Genomic DNA, 10911 nt, shown 5'->3' on the forward strand with positions numbered 1-10911 from the left:
CCCCGAGGGGAAGGGCCGGTGTGGCCGTCCCGTCCCTGTCTCCCCCCCTGCCACGCAGCCTGCGCACCCCAGGGTGCCGGCGTGGCCGAGGCCCGGCGGTGCCACGGATGCCACGGGCATGAGGTGTGGCAGCTCTGTACCAGCGCTTGCCAGTTTTCAGAGTCAGAGGACGCGAGTCGGCTTCGCTGAGGAAAGGCAGAGCGCGGCGTGGAGGTGACCAACAAATGGGGAGGCTGGAGCTGTGGCAAATGACTTGGAAAACACCTTTGATTTGGTCAGTGGGGAAGTGTTTGGGTGGAGGAGTAATTACAGTTTAGCTGTACTGAAGTGCTTATGACTCCTATAGATGGAGAATAAGTACAAGGCTATGGAGAGGTAGAAACAGCAAGGGTAATGCTCAACTTCGCTGTGGCTTATATTTTTACAGGGGAAAGAGTTCTGTATTTCATGTATCATTCTGAAATGAAAAGGTCATACACGTTTCTCAGGGTAGCTCAGTGTGTGTCAATACCAGACATGGACAATGATGGCATTTTTGGTTGGTAATACTTGTTTAGTGGGTAAAACTTTGCAAAGTATTTCGGTAGGAGTCATTAAAGAAGCCTGATGCCTTCTCAGTTCATATGTCTGGAAAACTGTGTAAAACTGTAAGTCCATCTGGAAAGAGGTTTAATCTGTGCCGACTGGTAAGAAACTTAAAACTTATTTCCAGATTTCATTGTTTGGATTTGTTTAAGATTACTGCATTTTGCAATAAACATAAAAGTGGTGATCACTAAGGTTTCCTGTATATCTTCAGAGACAGCCTTAATATTTAGAGTTAAGTAGGTAGATATGATATATACATAGCTTACAGTAAAACTAAGTTCTTTGAAAATAAATACAGAGACAAGAAAGGAAGGAAGCATATTTCCCCTGACCACAACAAAAGGTACAACTACAGTAATGCTATGAGTAGCTGGGAGTAGTAGATCATTCAACAAAGTCTGAGGTATGTAACCAAATATAGTATCTTAAAACCAAGCAAAGCTGCAAGATACTCTTTTAGAAGAGACCCTCCCCAGGGTGGAGACTATTTTAAAAGTGAAATTGCAGTTTAAAGGAATAAAGGGGTGTTGAAATCACTATCTTGTCTGTGTTGAACTGCATTTGTGTTCCTATCCCTACAACTGTTGATTTTTTTTTTTTTCTAACTCCAAATCAGAAGTTATTCCAATGTTGGCTGCTTCTCTCCGTGCTTATACTGCACATCCTTAATCAGCCTGTCTGATTTGAAAAGGCACTTTTATATTTTTTGTCCATGTGTGGAGTTGCCACAAGGTTTACATCTTTGCACAGGAATAAGTGACCAGAGTGCAGGCTCATCAGCTCTTTTGCATATGCAAAGTCATTTGGTGACTGGTAGGGAAAAGATGACCTCTAGAGTTTAGGGTTGTAAGGAGTCCTGTATAACAAATAGTCTGCCTTTCGGCTTGCGTGTATCATTCTGGTTCCTGCAGTTTTTCAAGGACCCTCTTTTGATTCCCTTTCCTCATGCTGGATTTTCATCTAGCGAGAGGTTCAGAAATCAAAAACTGCCAAGTAAAAGGACAAGGGCATAAGTGACATATTCAGAGGGCAGTTGCCGCTCAATTGCTCGGATGTGATATGTGGCTGGGTAACATGCTGCATAGCTTACCATGGTTTGTGGCTCCTCTTCACATGCTTGATGGCAGACCTGTTTTCTGTGGCAAATAACCTGCAGTGAGACAGAAATACTACTTAGGGGACTGTGTTGTACAGGCGTGGTTTAACATTGCAGTTGGCTTTTCCAAGCCAAGCAGGTCACTGTTGCTTCGCAGCGAAATACGGATGACAGATTTTAAGCTTATTTTCTTGTGTGCGCCTGCATGTGCAGATTAGATGTTCATCTTACTTGTTTATGCTCTGTCATCTGAAAACCACATTGCTTCATTTACTTATAAGAATGAAGGATCCTTGTCAAATGTTCTGTTTGTGATCCTGTGGACATCTGTGGCCTAAGTAGTTAATCTGTGTATAATCTCTTGTATGGGTGGGTGAGCCTTGAACAATTAGTCAAAGAGTATCAAGAAAATTGATTATTTTGCATTCCTGAATGTGTAAACCATGTAAGCATCACTTAAAGTGATACAGTGTCGGTGTTTAACATGAGGGTGGTGCCTGATTGCTTCTGAAAGTCTCAAGGAATGTCTAGACATTACCAGAAATAATATTACTGATATTTCTACTATTCTTTTTGATGCCAACAGAGTCTGATCTCTTTTTCTTTCTCCTACTGTCACTTTTATATGCACTCACATACATGTGCGCATACACACAGGTCAGCAACAAGCAGAGGGGTGTTGAGATGTGAAATAGCTCAGGTGCCTGCTCCTGTGTTGAGCTCACCTGTGCCTCTCAGTTGCTGCTTGAAACATTTCCTGAAAATAATAGTGTAAGTCAGGGTTGCAACGCTGACTTCGTGTTTGTGCCAGGTTTAGTCAGAATTGCTGTATTCACCCTGTCAGAAGCTGTTAGCTCTTTTAAGCTGAGCCCATTGGTGCTGCAGGTAAGAAGACTTCCTTGCCTGAAGTGGTAAAAAGGTTCTGCAAAGGGAAAAGGTGGATAAACTCTTCTCTCTGCTTGGGTTCAACCTGAGCACTGCTACTCAGATCACCTTGCTTGCAGTAGCAAGAAATTCTTAAATATGTCAGAAAGCCTGTAACAATATTTTGGTGATAAAATGTGGTTTAGTGCCACCTTGTAAAATGACTACGTTTTTCTTGACCCCAGCCACCCAACAATCCTCTGCCTTTGTGTAAGTAATGATGTGCATGGCTCTTTTGCTTGTTATCTGAATTGCAGTTGATTGCGTTAAGCAGCAATCCCACTGTCTGTGGACTTACCCTGACTGATAATAGTCTAGTCAGTGAGTGTCCTGTGTACCGTACAGGGTATCTTCAGTCTAGATGGAGGACCAAAGAAATGAAACCTAGTTTTACAAGGCAGACATCTTGTACTGTTTGACTTGAAAGATTTTAATCTGAATAGTTTCTGAAGAATTATTTTGCTAGAGAGGTGCTATATAGGTCATCATGAAGTTATCAATCTAAAGCTTATTATTAGCACCTATAGTGGGAGTTCTCTGAGTGTGATATGGTGTGATGTGGTTTGATCATGTATGGCATGCACAGCTCTTTCTAGCACATAAGTATAATTAACTGATAAATTAACAAAGTAAACAGTCTTTTATGCAAAAACCCCCCACTTTAAAAAAAAATACATTGAATGCTAACTCAGGATATCCTAGGAATACATCAGAAAGCTGAAAGGTCTAGGTATGAAGATGTTTACACCCTTATGGTTTGTGTTTTTCTTTTTATGTGTGTGTGGTTTGTTTATTTTCATTACTTTGCTGATCTGGGTAACTGTGAGCCGGTCTGTAGTGATTAGCACAATTGTAGAGGATGCTGATGTCTTGTGTAAGAGGAAGCTGTGGCAAGAGAGGACAGGAAGTTCTGAACTGGCTTTGCTGCCAGTGAAGAGGCTTGGAGAACTCTTCAGTGATTTACTGTTATCTCAAAACAGCAGTTACCTAGAAGAGCAAGTGCATACTCAGACTAGGACTAGGCAATAAGCTGTACTCATAGCACAAATGCTATGGGTATGCGTCATGAGGCAGGGTTAACATTAGTATTGTTTGCTGTCTGAGCTGGTTGAAAGATGACCCTTCAGTCAGGTGATTTCACCTAGTTCCACTGATTTTTTTTTTTTTTTTTTTTTCCCCCCATCTCTCTTATTTTTAAAGTGGCAGGACCATTCTGTTACTTGTCCTGAATAAACCAGGTTTAATATTGGTACTACTTTCGCCACAATGTTTTGGATTTGTGATAAAAACAGCCTTGATAACCCACCAGTGTTTGACATTGGTTACTTGTTTTACACTGGTTTACGCAGGGCCAAGGCCTTTTCTTTTCTCACCCCACCCCACCAGTGAGGAGGCTGGGGGTGCACAAAGAGTTGGGAGGTGACACAGCCAGGACAGCTGACCCCAACTGACCAGAGGGATGTCCCAAACCACAGTATGTCATGCTCAGCAATAAAAGCTGGGGGAAGAAGGAGGGAGGAGGGCTGGTCAGAGTGGTGGTGGTTGTCTTTCCAAGTCACTGTTATACCTGATCGTGCCCTGATTTCCTGGAGATGGCTGAACACCTGCCTGCCAATGGGAAACAGTGAATGAAAGCTTTTGCTTTCCCTATTAAACTGTCTTATTTCAACCCACAAGTTTTCTCACTTTTATGCTTCTGATTCTTTCTCCTGTCCTCCTGGGAGGACTGAGTGAGCAGCTGGGTTGTGGCTGAGCTGCCCACCAGGGTTAGCCCACAACCCTTGTATATTGTTCCCTTTTGCTACTGTGCCTTTCAGCTCCTGCGTTTTCATTTGACTGTTGAGTTGGCACTTTCCAGTTGGTGCTGCTGCTAGGTTTTGGCTTAAGGTGTGTAAGGAAAATGGGAAGGTTAGTTGTTCTCATGAACTCTCTTACCTCCAGCCCTGTGAAAAGATTCTTTGTGGTACATTTGCTGATGCTTTATGCACATAATGTTAAGGGGCATTAAGGGAGCTTGACCTGAAACATGAGCTACACCCTACCATCAGTGCTTAAAATCAGACTGAGGTTCTGATCCTTAAGGGAGAGTTAAACTCTGGACAGCACAGCAGTTGTGTGGGTGGTGGCTGGTGACACTTTTCTTTCACTTCTTGAGGTGGAGGTGCATCATGGCAGGTGAACTCCAGGTAGGTGAAATGGCCAGTGCCGAGGGTGTTTATCTTCAGTTGGCTCCTAGCCATCTGTTATGCTTTTCAGTAACTTGTTTTTGTAGTGTGTGCAAGTGAGAGATGGTGAACAAGGTTCCCTCTTGGTAATAAATTCTATAAAGCTGGATGTGCAGCAGAATTTTAAGAATCTGATTGGTTACTATGTCTTGAAGTTTTCTGATAGAGGTCTTGTAGGATTGCTTGACTCTCAGTGTGGAGGTTGTTGAGATGATGTCTGGCTGGAGATGCTGCATACCCTGCTGCTTGACAAAGTCAGCACAGATATGGATGAAGGTAGGGATGGCTCTAGAAATTACTTCATATGTGTAAGCTGGGGAAGCGATGTAGAGATGCTGCAAGGGAGGCCGTTAACACTTTGCAAAAGAAGCGTTCCTGGGAAGAGCCAGATGAAGAGTTTCTACTCAGCACTTTCTAACCTTGCTCAGTTGTACAAATATGGTGGTGTACAGTATACTGGGTTGGGGCATTGGTCTGGTTTAAAAGAAAACAACGGAAAAAAGGCTGTTTTGAACATGGATTAGTATCTGGTAAGATTCAGCGTATTATGTTATAAGTGGTCATGGGAGCTATTTAAATTGGCACCACCACTGACAAATTCTTGTGAAACAGTGCTTTGAAATACATAGCATGGGCTTTTTCTTTTGGTTTTGTGGTTGCATTACTGCAGGTTATAGCTAGTTATGAGTTTGCTCAGCAAGTATGTTAGCAAGTTTGGTTAGCAATTAAATCTAAGATTGCTGTGAGCAATGTGCCAGTGCTGTCTGCAGGCGTTGCAGCAGTTGGTGGAGCAGTAAGGGATCCGGTCCTCAGAGAGCTTCGGATTTGCTCGAGTTACTCAAAGTCAGTTTCTAATCACATCAGAACAGATTAGCTGTGTGACTGAGTACCCTGGTACCTGAGAAGGGTAATCACTTGGATGACTTAATTTTAGCTGTGTCTGCCTCCTTGCTTTGTTAAGTGATGGGATTTTATTTAACAGGTTTTAATTGTGTCCCTCCGTGCACAGGAAAAAACCCTGTGTTCATCTTTCAGGCTAGTGGAAATACCAGTAGTTGGCAAGAGATGGACATGATGTTGGGTCAGGAATGATGACAGGTGGGAGTGACTGGTACTGAAATTGTACTGATACCTTGGATGGTTCGAAGTGCGTTTTCTGCAAATGTTTTTTGGTGTATATAGATTTGTTGTCACTGAGTTGCTTGCAACTTTGTGGATTGATTATTGTAAAAGGGGAAAAAAGGGCAGCTTCTTATATCTTGTTTGATATGTAGCCTTTTGCACTGTATCTCCTCATGAAAGTTTTGTATCCACATCCTAAATTCTACTGCCTAGTTTGTTTTGGAAATTGGTACTTTCCATGCTGCTGATGCTACATTCCATTAAAAAGGTGCTGCATGCCATCAGCAGTTGTCAACACAGCTCGAATTTTTAACACAGTTTCACTTGAAATAGTACTAATAACCTGACCTAAAGGGAAGTTTTTGTTCCAGCCGGTGTTGTGTCCATCTCTACTGTCCCCACCTTGGGATTTTTTTGGTGGTGTTTGGTTGGTGTTTTTTTTGTCTACAACTTCTGATCTTTCTTTCATTTCTTTAGTAGGCATTGTGACCGTTTCAGTGGATTGCTATAGTAATTTTAGCTAAAATACAGACTCTCTCTGCCACGTGTTGAGCACGTGTACTCAGTTCATTAGTTAAGCAAGCTTAATGATATCTTTTTTGTGGGAAAAGCTTGGTGTTTTGAAGGACACTCTTCCAAGATGTACTCTTTGTCTTCTTGATCCATGTAGCCCTTCTTTAATCTTAATTTGCATTTTCTGGAATCTTTCATTGTGCCCAAGGAGTAATCTGCTGTGTTTGTTAGTGACTATGCTAGTGTTGCAAGACTAGAGGTAGAACAGCTGCCATCAGATGTCCAGTTACCCTTTGCATTTTCAATGAGTTTACTTAACTTGCCCCTTTGTGTTTTTCACTGTTTGGTTTGACTTTCTCAACAAGAACCGTTTACTTGAATTTGAATGCTTGTAAGCTTGGTCATGGAAGGAAAACCACTTAAGAGCTGTTGAATGGAAAAATATGCTATCTGATTTGGAAATACCTGAGCTGCTGATTCAAGTCCCAGTCTCTAGCACAGGCAGGGAATCTTTGTGATCCTCAAGGAAAAGTTACTAGAACAGGGCTAGATGTTATTGGCCTTGAGACTAAATAAGCATCTGCTCAAACATGAGATATGACTAACTCTAATTGGAGCATGAAGCAGTGCAACTGTAACACTTACTTGTTCATGGATCTCAGCACCTTTACAAGCATCTCAATTTTATGCTTTCCAGGTTGAGAGAGTGATACACCAGTGAAATTATTTCCTTGGGATCGAACAAGAAATCTGTGACCTGGCTGGCAAGGGAGCTCAGATGTTCTTTGCTGTTTCTCATGCTTGTTCCTTGTTTCTGGTTAAAGGCATAGGGTCTTCTGCCCCTTGGTAGAACAGTGCACAACTCTGCATCATGTGGAGGAGACCACTCGAAAAACTGACTCTCTAGCATGGGAGCAGAAGATGGTACCAAAGCTTAGTGATTCTGAAGACTTGAAGTTTGTCTGAGTAGGTGCACAGAGGTATGCAGTACTGAGATACATGGATGTTATTGACTGCTTTGACAGCTTTGCCACAGCCTGCTTAAAGCTTAGTGAAACTAGTTTCCTTTCACTTGGGGCGACAGGATGCTATTTTTTCCCCTCATCGCTGAGTCAGTCAGAGCTTAGCTGAATGTGCAGAGAGGCCAAGAGAAAGAGAATGTTGTCTTAGCAGATGCTCTTCTGAGCTTGTTTCTGCTTAGAGGATGAATGTTCCCAGCAGCAAGGCGGCAGGAGGTGGTAGGTGTTCATGGGGCTAGGTGTCAGCAGCTTTTCTTCCTGTTTCGTACAGCTGGTAAGGTGCTGCAGGACTGGTTGTGTTGCTGAAGACAGGAAGCTCTCTTTCTTTCCTTCAGCAGCCTGAATTACTTGAAGAGACTGGCAACCCGGGGAGCTGTTGCAGCAGCAGCAAAAAGTTGTTCTGGTGATTGGCATTTAAGAGTGAAATTTTCTGTCCTCCTTTGAGGCAGCAGAATTTGGCTTTAGTTGATTTGAAACTTAGATGTCAGGACTGGTTGGTGTGGCTTTGTCTAAGTCCTCATTTCTGTAGCTGATGTTGCTTTGTGTCATATATGAATGTATGGGGTGTAGATGTCAAGGTTTTGGTGGTGATGGGGCTGCAGAGACAGTCTGTGAGGAGAGGCTGGGGCTGCCTCATGTCTCAGTTCCAGCCAGCTTCACTTGACCCACACTGCAGGACACAGCTGAGCCTCTCGGCCAAACTGGTGGAACCTCTGTGATAACGTTTAAGAAGGGACAAAGCACCACACAGGCAGTGAGGAGTGAGGGGAGAAAAAGTGTGAGGAACAACACTGCAAGCCCCAAGGTGAGAGAAGGAGGAGGGGAGAAGGTGCTCCAGGTGCTGGGGCAGAGATTCCCCTGCAGGCCCTGGAAGTTTTGGATCATGGTGGAGTAGGTATTCCTCTGCAGCATGTGGAGAGGACCATGCTGGAGCACATATCCATGCTGTGGCCCATGGATGACCCCAGGCTGAAGTAGGTTCTCCTGAAGGGCTGCAAGCCCATGCTGGAGCAGGGAAGGGTGTGAGGAGCTTTTACAGATTGACTACAACCCTCCATCTCCCTGTGACTGTCTGGGAATGGGGAGGAGGTAAAGGAGCCGGGAATGAAGTAATGAAGTTGAGCTGGGGAAAAAAACGGTGTGTGGGAAAGGTATTTTAGTTTTTGTCATTGTTTCACACCATCCAACTCTATTTTGTTTGGCAATGAATTAAATTAATTTTCCCCAAGTCAAGTCCTTTTTGCCTGGGACAGTAATTGGTATGTGATCTCTCTGTCCTTATCTGTATCAATGAGCATTCTCATCTTATTTTCTCCCCCTGTCCTGTTTGGGAAGGGATAGTAAGAGAGCAACTGGGTGGGCATCTGGCAGCTAGCCAAGGTCAACCTACCACAATGACATGCAAGAACACAGATGTAGAAATATATATGTATTTATGTGGTTTTATGTCTATACACCTAATAAGACTTCAGACCAGATAACACCATGATTGGTTTCTGGTGTGGAGATGGTCAGACAGTCTAATTTTTGTTATGCTAATGTATGTGGCTCCTTAACTCGTGTTGTCCTTATGAAAAATAGCATGGTTTGCTCCTGGGTGGAAGGGTTAGCATGGATTTCACTTCCATGTTAAGGTTAAATTATGTCAATGAATTCTTATTGGGGAAATTCAATCCAGTGTTTAAATGGTTTAACAGATCTTGTGGAGTTGCAGAGAAACAATTTGGGCATGTCTACTCCTGTCTATTAAGACATGAAAGCTAGGCTTTCTCCACCAGGTGTTTTATCTACAAGGAATCATGGCCTGTGGGAACATAAGTGCCTAAAATTGCAGTAGTGGACTGTAACTTTGTGCTGGCTTTCTGAAATATTTTGTAGAGGTCTTGCTGCTGTTGTTTCATGCTGATTGTATGAGGAAGCTGCTTTGTGGGAGGAAGAACTAAATGTCATACAACTGTAGTTGAGAGTGATACCAACAGTAGACTTAGATGTTTCACAGCACACTTGACATTGAGAGTATTTCTTGATGAAAGCACTGTTTCACAAGCGTATATAGTTTTTGTGACTTATGACCTCTAGTCATTAGAAAATCTCACATCCTCCTTTCTGATGAAACTTCTGGACTGCTGGGGAGACCATAGTGAACTTATCGATACACCGACTTTCCTGTTGTTTTATCAAGAACTTTAAATGTGAACTACTCAGATTCTAGTGTATTAATGCATTTCTTTCTCCTTTCTTGATCTACAACTTGTCATCTAGTTACCTCTAACAGCTTGTCTGAATCTTTTAATCTTTCATCAGATTTTTTGATTATTTCCTGATCTTTCATACATAAGAGACTTTATTTATAAATCATATAAACAACTGTATTACCAGGTGTCCCTAAATACACAAAGCAAGTTGCTTATATTAATTAATAAACTGGTGAGTAGCCATTTCAAGAGGAAGGGAGTGTAACACTTTTCCCAGTGTAGGATGGGAACCATAGCAGCTGTAAGCATCCAGTATTTAGTGATCTGATAAAAGTTTCTGCTTATGCTGTCTTAGTGCTTGTGGAAATAAGGTGCCTGTGATTACAGTGGTAGTTTTTTGCATTCTTAGTTTGTTAGTGCTCCTGGTGATCAAGCTGAGTTGGATCCAGGGTAATCAAGTTTATTTTGGTGTTTTGATAGCCTTAATTAAGGGGAACTTTTTCATTGGATCCAAGATCTCAGTGGAGACTATGGTCTACGAAGAAATGTTAATTAACTGTGTTAATTAAACTGTCAGTGTAAGGAAAGATTTCCTTGTGATACACTACCAAAACAAATTCTTAGTCTTTGCCTACTAGAATGGGGGCCATATTTGCCTACTAGAATGGGGGCCATATTTCTGTATACAAAAATGTAGAATAAACCAAATTGTTATCCAAAAGACTTTTTTTTTTTTTTTTTTTTTTTTAAACAGTATAATACAAGTGTAAGCAACCTGGGCATACAAGTAAAAGTAGGAAAAAGACCCAAAAAACTACTTCAGCTTTAGTAGGCATTGATCTCCAAGCACTGGCAGCTTAGGCACTGTTGGATTTAAACAGATGCTGTTACCAAATGTTTTGAAGGCACTTAAGAGGGCTTGAAGGAAGTGAACTAAATTTTCCATTTTTGAGCAGATCCTCCCAAGTGTGAGGGTCAGTGTTTAGGAGAAGGTACTACAATGTGGATTATAAAAGTCTGATGAGATCAATGCTATAACATGATTGGGGTCAAGAGTCTCTTAGTACTGAAACAAGGATGAATGCTTTGATGCTTGGTGCTGTTTAAATGACTGTGGCATGCATGGGTGAAATTCTGTAATGTGGTGTAACCTTGTTATGTCAGCTCACAACCTTGTGACTTGTTTCTAGGGAGTGAACCATAATTTGTATATTATTGTGTTTAATCGA

Source organism: Athene cunicularia (genome assembly GCF_003259725.1).
Source record: "Athene cunicularia isolate RWA chromosome 1 unlocalized genomic scaffold, athCun1 chr1_part1, whole genome shotgun sequence".
Lineage (NCBI taxonomy): Eukaryota > Metazoa > Chordata > Aves > Strigiformes > Strigidae > Athene > Athene cunicularia.